Source organism: Pelophylax lessonae, assembly GCF_965119305.1.
Source record: "Pelophylax lessonae genome assembly, chromosome: 6".
NCBI lineage: Eukaryota > Metazoa > Chordata > Amphibia > Anura > Ranidae > Pelophylax > Pelophylax lessonae.
The window spans coordinates 296,378,191-296,388,271 of record NC_138773.1 but is presented as its reverse complement, the minus strand read 5'-3'; the positions used below and the strand labels follow the sequence as shown (position 1 = coordinate 296,388,271).

The window sequence follows — 10,081 nt, the reverse complement described above, 5'->3', positions numbered from 1 at the left end:
GGAGAGAGAGAGAGACAGACAGAAAATAGGTAAGAGAGAGAGAGAAACAGAAAATATGAGAGAGAGAGAGAGAGACAGAAAATAGGAGAGAGAGACAACATAGGGGAGAGAGAGAGAAAGGGAGACAGAAAATAGGAGAGAGAGAGAAAATAGGGGAGAGAGAGAGAGGAATAATGGGGGGGGGGGGGGAGAGACATAAAATAGAGAGAGAGACACACACAGAAAATAGGGGAGAGTGAGAGAGAGAGACAGAAACTAGGAGAGGAGAGAGGGAGAAAACAGGAGAGAGGGACAGACATAAAATATGAGAGAGAGAGAGAGAGAGAAATAGGAGAGAGAGAGAGAGAGAGAGAGAGAAAGAGTCAGAACATAGGGGTTAGAGAGAGAGAGAAATAGGGGAGAGAGAGAGCGAGAGAGAGAGAGACAGAAATGAGAGAGAGAGAACATAGAAGAGAGAGAGAGAGAGAGGAGAAATAGGGGAGAGAGAGAGAAAGAGAGACAGAAAATAGGAGAGAGACAGAACATAGAAGAGAGAGAAATGGGGGAGAGAGAGAGAGACAAAACATAGTAGAGAAAGAGAGAGAGAGAAAGAGAGACACACAGAAAATAGGAGAGAGAGAGAGATAGAAAATGGGGGAGAGAGAGACAGAAGATAGGAGAGAGACAGACAATAGGAGAGAGAGAGAGAGGAAATTGGAGAGAGACAAAGCATATGAGAGAGAGAGACAGAAATAGGGGGAGGGAGTGAGAGGTGGAGGCAGAAATAGGAGAGAGAATTGCAGAAAATAGCAGAGACAGACCGAAAATAGGGGGGGAAAGAGACAGAAAAAGGGGGGGGGGAGAGCAAGAGACAGAAAATAGGGAGGAAAGAGAAAGACAGAAAATGGGGGGGGGGGGGGTGGAGAGTGAGAGGAAGAAAATAGGAGAAGGAGACACAGAAAATAGGAATGAGAGAGAGACAGAAAATTGGAGAGAGAGAGAGAGAGACAGACAGAAGATGGAGTGGGGGGGGGGGGGAGAGACAGAAAAAAGGGGAGAGAGAAACAGAAAAAAAAAGGGGAGAGAGAGGGGAGGCAGAAGAAAGGGGAAAGAGAATTTGCACCTAGAGTGCTGGAGAGACATAAAATAGGAAAGAAATGGAGAGGAGAGAGAAAGTCCTGGGAAGAAGCAGAAAATAAGGGAGAAAGAGGAGTGACAGAAAGGAGAGAGAGAGAGAGATGGAGTGCAGAGAGAGAGAGTAGAGTCACAGGGGAAGGAAAAGAGAGAGAGAGAGAGTGCAGTCAGAATGCTGGGGAGAGGAGAGATGGTAAGGAAAGGAGAGTGCAGTCAGAGTGCTGGAGAGAGGAGAGAAGGTAAGGAAAGGAGATAGAGAGAGAGTGCAGTCAGAGTGCTGGAGAGAGGAGAGAAGGTAAGGAAAGGAGATAGAGAGAGAGAGAGAGTGCAGTCAGAGTGCTGGAGAGAGGAGAGACGGTAAGGAAAGGAGAGAGAGAGAGTGCAGTCAGAGTGCTGAAGAGAGGAGAGACGGTAAGGAAAGGAGATAGAGAGAGAGTGCAGTCAGAGTGCTGGAGAGAGGAGAGATGGTAAGGAAAGGAGAGAGAGAGTGCAGTCAGAATGCTGGGGAGAGGAGAGACGGTAAGGAAAGGAGAGAGAGAGAGTGCAGTCAGAATGCTGGGGAGAGGAGAGACGGTAAGGAAAGGAGAGAGAGAGAGTGCAGTCAGAGTGCTGGAGAGAGGAGAGACGGTAAGGAAAGGAGATAGAGAGAGAGTGCAGTCAGAGTGCTGGAGAGAGGAGAGATGGTAAGGAAAGGAGAGAGAGAGTGCAGTCAGAATGCTGGGGAGAGGAGAGACGGTAAGGAAAGGAGAGAGAGAGAGTGCAGTCAGAGTGCTGGAGAGAGGAGAGATGGTAAGGAAAGGAGAGAGAGAGTGCAGTCAGAATGCTGGGGAGAGGAGAGACGGTAAGGAAAGGAGAGAGAGAGAGAGTGCAGTCAGAGTGCTGGGGAGAGGAGAGACGGTAAGGAAAGGAGAGAGAGGGTGCAGTCAGAGTGCTGAAGAGAGGAGAGACAGTAAGGAAAGGAGAGAGAGAGTGCAGTCAGAGTGCTGAAGAGAGGAGAGACGGTAAGGAAAGGAGAGAGAGAGTGCAGTCAGAGTGCTGGAGAGAGGAGAGACGGTAAGGAAAGGAGATAGAGAGAGAGTGCAGTCAGAGTGCTGGAGAGAGGAGAGAAGGTAAGGAAAGGAGAGAGAGAGTGCAGTCAGAATGCTGGGGAGAGGAGAGACGGTAAGGAAAGGAGAGAGAGAGAGTGCAGTCAGAGTGCTGGGGAGAGGAGAGACGGTAAGGAAAGGAGAGAGAGAGAGTGCAGTCAGAGTGCTGGGGAGAGGAGAGACGGTAAGGAAAGGAGAGAGAGAGAGAGTGCAGTCAGAGTGCTGGGGAGAGGAGAGACGGTAAGGAAAGGAGAGAGAGAGTGCAGTCAGAGTGCTGAAGAGAGGAGAGACGGTAAGGAAAGGAGAGAGAGAGTGCAGTCAGAGTGCTGAAGAGAGGAGAGACGGTAAGGAAAGGAGAGAGAGGGAGTGCAGTCAGAATGCTGGGGAGAGGAGAGACAGTAAGGAAAGGAGAGAGAGAGAGTGCAGTCAGAGTGCTGGAGAGAGGAGAGACGGTAAGGAGAGGAGAGAGAGAGTGCAGTCAGAGTGCTGAAGAGAGGAGAGACGGTAAGGAGAGGAGAGAGAACAGGAGTGGGTGCAGCCAGAGTGCTGGAGAGAGACAAAGAAAGAAGAGAGAGAGAGGAGAGATAGAGAGAAAAGGAGAGAGGGAGTGCTAGAGAAAGGCAGAAAGAGAGAGAGTCAATGAGAAAGGAGAGGAGCGAATGAGTGCAGTAAGGAGAGGAGAGGGAGAGAGAACAGGAGAGAGAGGGAGTGCAGACATAGAGATGGGGTACAATTAGAAAAAGAGACAGACATAAAGGAGGAATAGAGAGACAAAGAGAGAAGGTGGTGGGAAGAGCCGGGGAGGAATAGAGAGACATGACAGAGAGAAGAAGGAGAGATCCTCATAGAAGGAGAGAAGATCTGTAGAGAGCGGACACAGGGGAGGGTGGAGGTGAGGGGGGCAGATGGCATGGAATGGGGATACACAGGGGTAACTGAGGGCACAGGCTGCTTGGTAAAACACCAAGGAAAGTGCAAAGCAGGAGGTGTGAGGGCAGAGACAGCAGACACAGAGGGAAGGCTGACTGAGGGAGGGGAGGAGGGGAGGTCTCTTTTCACAAAGCCCCTCCAACCGCAGAGGGAGAAGGAAGGAGAGAGCAGAGATGGGGACAAAGAGAGGAAGAGAGTGATGGAGAGAACAGCACAATGGCCATGTAAGATGAGCCCGGGACCAGGAACCCAGCCATGGGGGAGACGCACTTGAGCATCACGTACAAGAGACCGCTGAGGAGCCGAAGACTGAAGTGACAGACCCTGCCGCTGCGTGCTGCACGGTCGGACCCTGGAGGGATCTCACAAGACAGCCGGAGAAAACGTTGCTGCCTGAGGATGAGTGAGAGACGGCAGGAGAGGCAGAGAGACAGCCAACATCGCCTTTGCACAAGAAGGAGACTGCTGGCGGCTGGACCGTAGGGTGACAGCTCCATGCATGGTCCCCATCTCAGGACACCTCCCACGGATGTGACTCACCCCACCCTAGGTACTGTCACTAATTGATCCTACACTGGGTTACCAACACTCCATGATTAGCAGAGACCTCCCTTATTTTCATAACAACCATGCCCTCCCCCCCTCTCTAGTTCTCCCCAACCTGCGAATAATGGAAACCATCAGCTGTTCAGGAATCTCATACACACTGCTGATATCTAATGTAAGTTTCTTCCTTTTATCTCCCCCTTTGATCCAATGACCCCCCTAAACCTAGGCACCATACTTATTTCTCCAGTAGGGATTCCATTAAACCTTATCACCCCCATGGCTTCCTTATTAGCGATCTGTGCATTGCTGCCCACCATCACCCACATCTTATTGCACGGTGTTTGTTGAGTGCCAGCTTGGCCTCGATATGGCAGGCAGTGGGTTAAAGAAAGCCCTCCTCCCCGGTGAGCCGAGAGATGGCTGCCAGTTCTGGGCACTGATTATCGGTGGTAAATAACCGCGCTGGGGGCTCGTGTTTTGCGTTGCTTCGCCCCGGCTGGGTTGGAGAGGTTGGTGTACGGCACGGACAGGCCTCAGTCACTGGAAAATAGAATTGCCTCTTGTATAGCCTGGGGCTCCTTTATGTCTTTTCCACAATCCCGTCATTCCAAGTTATCTAACAGCATCAGGTACATCTAGGAACGCAGAAGGCATTTGTAAAGTGATAATGATGAGGTTACCATCTATAATATATATATATATATTAAAATATTCATCAGGTCTAGGGGAACCCCTGCCACAAACCTTTAGTTAGCCTTTGGGAAGAATGTTACCACCATTGGTGGTCATTGTGAAGAATGCTCCTTACATTGATGGTCAGTGGGAAGAATGCTCCTTACATTGGTGGTCAGTGGGAAGAATGCTCCTTACATTGATGGTCAGTGGGAAGAATGCTCCTTACATTGATGGTCAGTGGGAAGAATGTTCCTTACATTGGTGGTCAGTGGGAAGAATGTTCCTTACATTCGTGGTCAGTGGAAAGAATGTTCCTTACATTGGTGGTCAGTGGGATAAATGCTCCCTACATTGGTGGTCAGTGGAAAGACTTCCCTTACATCTGTGGTCAGCAGGAATAGTTTCCTTACATTGTTGTTCATGGGGAAGAATGTTCCTTACAATGGTGGTTAGTTGGAAGAATGTTCCTTACATTGGGGGTCATTAAAAATAATTTTCCTTACGATGGTGGTCAATGGGAAGAATGCGCCTTGAATTGGAGGTCATTGCAAAGAATGCTCCTTACATTGGGGATCAGTGGGAAGAATGCTCCTTACATTTGTGGTCAATGGGAAGAATCTCCCTACATCGGTGGTCAGTGAGAAGAATGCTCCTTACATTGGCAATCAGTGGAAAGAAAAGACTTCCCTTACATTTGTGGTCAGCAGAAAGAATGTCCCTTACATTGGTGATCAGTGAGAAGAGTGCTCCTTAGGTTGGTGAACAGTGGGAAAAATTTCCCTACATTGGTGGTCAGTGGGAAGAATGCCCCTCATTGTTGTTCATGGGGAAGAATGTTCATTACATTGGTGGTTAGTAGGAAGAATGTTCCTTACATTGGGGTTCATTGCGAAGAATGCTCCTTACAATGGTGGTCAGTGGGAAGAATGCTCCTTACATTGGTGGTCAGTTAGAAGAATGTTGCTTACATGGGGGGTCATTGCAAAAAATGCTTCTTACATTGGCGGTCAGTGGGAAGAATGCTCGTTACATTGGGGGTTCAGTGGGAAGAATGCTCGTTACATTGGGGGTTCAGTGGGAAGAATGCTTGTTACATTGGGGGTTCAGTGGGAAGAATGCTTGTTACATTGGGGGGTCAGTGGGAAGAATACTCTTATGTTGGTGGTCATTGGGAAGAATGTTCCTAACATTGGTGGTCAGTGGGAAGAATGCATCTTAGATTGGTGAACAGTGGGAAGAATTTCCATACATTGGTGTTCAGTTGGAAGATGCCCCTTTTACATTGGTGGTCAGTTGGAAGAATGTCCCCCTTATGGTGTCGGTCAGATTTCCACATTTAAAGACAGCTGGAAAGATCATTGGTGTTCTGTTGCTGGCTCTGCCAAGTGGCATTGACCCCAGAACTATGCAGGCATCCTTAGATGGAAGGTCAAGCAGCCACAGCTCAAGGGACCCCTAGCAACCCCTGAAGGAACCTTTGTTGAGCATGGCTGACCTATACAGTAATAATTGTTCTTCGATGTTATGAACATGGAAATGTGTATCTAGCGCCAGTTGTGTACAAGACAAGTGCCCAAGCCATTCAGACAGTGCAAACTGCTGCGAGGCTGTGCAGGTTAAGGTAACCCATAGCAACCTATCCAATTTACATTTTGAATCATTGCCATTGTTGCCATGCTTCTTGGCCTGTGCACTACTCTATTGCTTGTATGCAATCTTCCAGCAGACCAGTTCACTGGCCTGTAACATCAAAAATCAACATTTAGCAGTTGAGTGCAGCTGTGCTAAAAAAAGAATGTTTCTGGTTGGTTGCCCGGGGTTACCATACTTATTTATTAATACGCATAAACTGTATCGTGCCAGCGAGGCGCACAAACATTGACAAATGCAAAGGACACCTGCATACGGTGGGAGTCCAAACTGAATAGAACTGGAACTGTTGACCATTCCTAGGTTCTTTTATTTTTAGATGAGACCTTTGAGCCTTATTTATCACAAGAACGGTCTGCATTGTCTGTGGACAGCCAATCACAATTAGGATTCCACCACAGGTTTGAATCTAATTGGCCGATTGAGGGAAGAGGAGTTCAGTGAGACCAATGTATGCAAATGGTTGTTTCGGGCAGTGGCTCCCACTGGCCTCCAGCTGTCAACGATGAGTCTTTTGTAGTTGGGGAGTTATATAATATTTATGTGTGCAGACAGCATGGCGCATCCGGAGACAGCAAAACTCAATATGTACCAGATGGTGCCAGCCTTCACCAGTCCTAGGTTATAAGGGATTGTCCCAGGGCATGGAGGTCCCTGCAGAGGTCCTTATTTAGACACAACACCAAATAATTTCATTTTTTGCATTTGATGTTGCTTGATGCTCACAGGTTGGGCAGTTATGTACTCCAATATAGACAGATGATGTTTTTTGACACTTTGATAAATAAGAACCGTGCATCTGATTGGTTGTTCTGGGCAGCAGCTCCCATTTTGTTACCATAATTTGCACACATAATAAGATATTTATGCGTACAATGAGAAAGATGTGTGTGTGTGCATGTAAAAAGCAATTATGTAGCATGTCTCTCATGCTTTCGACATCTGTTGGTTCCTGCAAAAGTCCCAGTACCATACAGTCAGGGCTTTTTTTCAGCGGGAACGTGGGGGAAAGCAGTTCCGGCACCTCTAGCACTGAATGTATGCCATGGCAAGGGGTACTGATGCTGGATCTATTGATGCTGGAGGGGGTCTATTTTTGGATAGCAATCTATTGTTGCTGGTGGAGGATCTTTTGATACTGTGGGTTAATTGTTGCTGGAAGGGATCGACTGTTTGGGGAGGGGGTCTACTGTTGCTGGCTGCTAGAGAGTCTATTGATGCTGGCTGTTGGGAGATCTTTTGCTGCTGCTGGGGATCTATCGCTGCTGGGGGGGGGGATATATTGCTGCTGGCTTTTGGGGATCAATTTTATTGCTTTTCTTGTTATCATAACCAAATTCCATACATTCCACTACAAAATTATACTTGGCTCTATATTCTCTAAGGCTCCATGTACACGGGACGCTGGAAATGGCCGTTTAGGAGCAGTTGGGCGTTTTTTTCAGAAGCCCCTGAACCCACCTACATTTTATCTTATCTGTCCATGTACACCAGGTCGTTTACAGTCACTTGCAGGCAGTTGCTTTCAGGGACTGTTTTTAGAACGCAATTATTTGCGTTCGAATGTGTGTTTCCCGGCGTTTCAAACGCACAAACGCGTCTGAGCGCGTCTGAACGCGTCCGAACGCGTCCGAACACGATGACCAGCGTTTAGCGTTCGCGCTTTTCCATTTTAAAGGGGAATCATTTTTTTGACCTCTAGGAACGGTTCTAAACGCAAACGACCCTAAACGGCCGCTAAACGCGAATACAAACGCGACTGAACGGACGTTTCAAACGTCCTAAAAATTCCAGCATTCAAAGGGACTTTTAACAACGTTCCGTGTACATGGAGCCTAAAAGGGGCTGTACTGGAAGCTGGGTAGAGGGTGGATCCAACTGTCGGTGTTCAGAGGTGGGTAGGGGTGGAACCAAGGGTTAGTGCTCGAAGGTGGGTAGGGGGCGGAGACACAAAGTAACTTAGAAAGGGGAGTTCCTGTACCTTTTCTCTGAGAAAAAAAGCCCTGCATACAGTTATTTATTTTTTTCCTTAAGGCCCGTACACACGTACCGATCGTCGGCATACAAACGTCGGTGGACGAAGGATCTGCCGATTGTACGCGTGTTAGTATGGTGCCTCCGACAGATGTCTGCGCACAATCCGCGGACAAAAGTCTTTCTTGCAAACATGAAAATATTTGTATGCCGACACCAGAACGGACGATTGTTCGCCTGTCAGTACAGAATTCGGCCGACAGACCGCAGATTTGCAAGACTGGGCATGCTCAGAAAATAGAAAACACAGGGAAAGTTAACCATTACATGACATCACTTCTGCAGTCGGCGGACAAAATTCTTGTGCTGTCCTTGTGCTGTCTTTGCACTTTTCAGCAGACACCGACATCCCGGGGAGAAAAGAAGAACATTTGTATGCCGACCATCGGTACGTGTGTACGGGGCTTTACTAGCTTGTCAGCCAAATTATCACAGGTTCCCGCGAGGTTCCCCCAGGTCTGTGCAAATTCTAGTTGGCATTATTTAACTGCAGTTGACCCATGGGTGCCTTGGAAGAACTGTTGGGGCCACCATACATCTTACAGTCTTGCAGGTCCTTGCACTACATAGGGGATGACATAGTTGACAACATTTAAAAAACATTTCCAGGGACACTTTGCAGCACAGCTATCAATTACCACACCCACTTCCATGAAGCCCCGCCCACTCTGCATAATTAATCTCACCTACTTATCAGATTATAGAGTCTACTTCATAAAGAGAGAATTACAGGAAATTAAAAAGGTAATTTCAAACTTAAGGCCACAGTAGCAGAGTTGGAATAAGGCTCGGTTCACACTAGGGCGGCACGACTCTGTACTACTTTGGGGGCGACTTGTGCATTCCCATGCACCATGACTTTGGAGCGACTTGCATGGACTTCACATAATGGAAGTCTATGCAAGTCGCTCTGAGGTCGCCCCGAAGTAGTACAGGACCCTTTTTCTAAGTCGGAGCGACTTGTGTCGCTCCTATTAGAATGGGTCCTGTAGCAGTCAATGGACCGCGAGGGAGCGCGACTTGTCAGGCGCTGGTGTGAATGGAGCCTTAGTCTCCCATTCAGCTTCTCTACTTTTGCGTAACATTTGCGTGCAGCCCGATTAACAGGCGCTTCCAGGGACAATATAAATTACCTGGAAGAGACTCCTATTTGCAGGGACTGTCCCAGGAAAAAGGGGCAGTTGGCAAGTATGTGGTTGACTTACTAAAGGCAAACAGACTATGCACTTTGCAAGTGCAGTTGCTTCAGAGCTTAGTAAATAAGGGGAAGCTCTGCTGACTTCCGCAAAAAACTAGGGGTAGTAGGGGCCAAGAGAGGACCCAAGACAGCGGGACTATACTGGCATAACTGGTGGTTGCAGGAATACAAATACAACACTCATATATGTATAAAAAATATATTCATTTTATTACAAAAGAATAAAAAACATGACAAGACATACAGTACATAAAAGATATACCGGTCCTTGTGTGTATGATAACTGTGTACCAAAATACCACACTACTGGATCCTAATATATATTTTGCAGACTATTGGTCCCTGGATAAGCCGACGCGTTTCGCATTCATTGCTTCATCAGGGCATTGCCAAGACCAAATAGGTACTGCACTCAAAATAGGACGGACAAGATGAAGGGATATCTCCTCTGCAGACGCCTTCATCTTGTCCGTCCTATTTTGAGTGCAGTACCTATTTGGACTTGGCAATGCCCTGATGAAGCAATGAATGCGAAACGCGTCTGATTATCCAGGAACCAATAGTCTGCAAAATATATATTAGGATCCAGTAGTGTGGTATTTTTGGTACACAGTTATCATACACACACGGACCGGTATATCTTTTATGTACTGTATGTCTTGTTGTCATGTTTTTTATTCTTTTGTAATAAAATGAATATATTTTTTATACATATATGAGTGTTGTATTTGTATTCCTGCAACCACCAGTTATGCCGGTATAGTCCCGCTGTCTTGGGTCCTCTCTTGGCCCCTACTACCCCTTGTTTTTTGTTCTAGTTTCTTGGGGATGATGGCATACATTTCAC

General features: G+C 47.4%; 1 protein-coding gene across 2 annotated transcripts in view; it reads left to right on the top strand.

Annotated features, from left to right (window-relative positions):
* The first annotated feature begins 3,122 nt into the window (after positions 1-3,122).
* TMEM198 (transmembrane protein 198) overlaps positions 3,123-10,081 on the top strand; it is a 92,634-nt gene continuing 85,675 nt past the window's right edge. The window contains exon 1 of one of the 2 annotated variants that reach the window (XM_082260946.1): positions 3,123-3,678. The gene's annotated coding sequence lies outside the window, so the exon portion shown is untranslated. Of the gene's footprint in view, positions 3,850-10,081 lie in introns of both variants that reach the window. The other variant, XM_082260947.1, reaches the window with a different exon arrangement.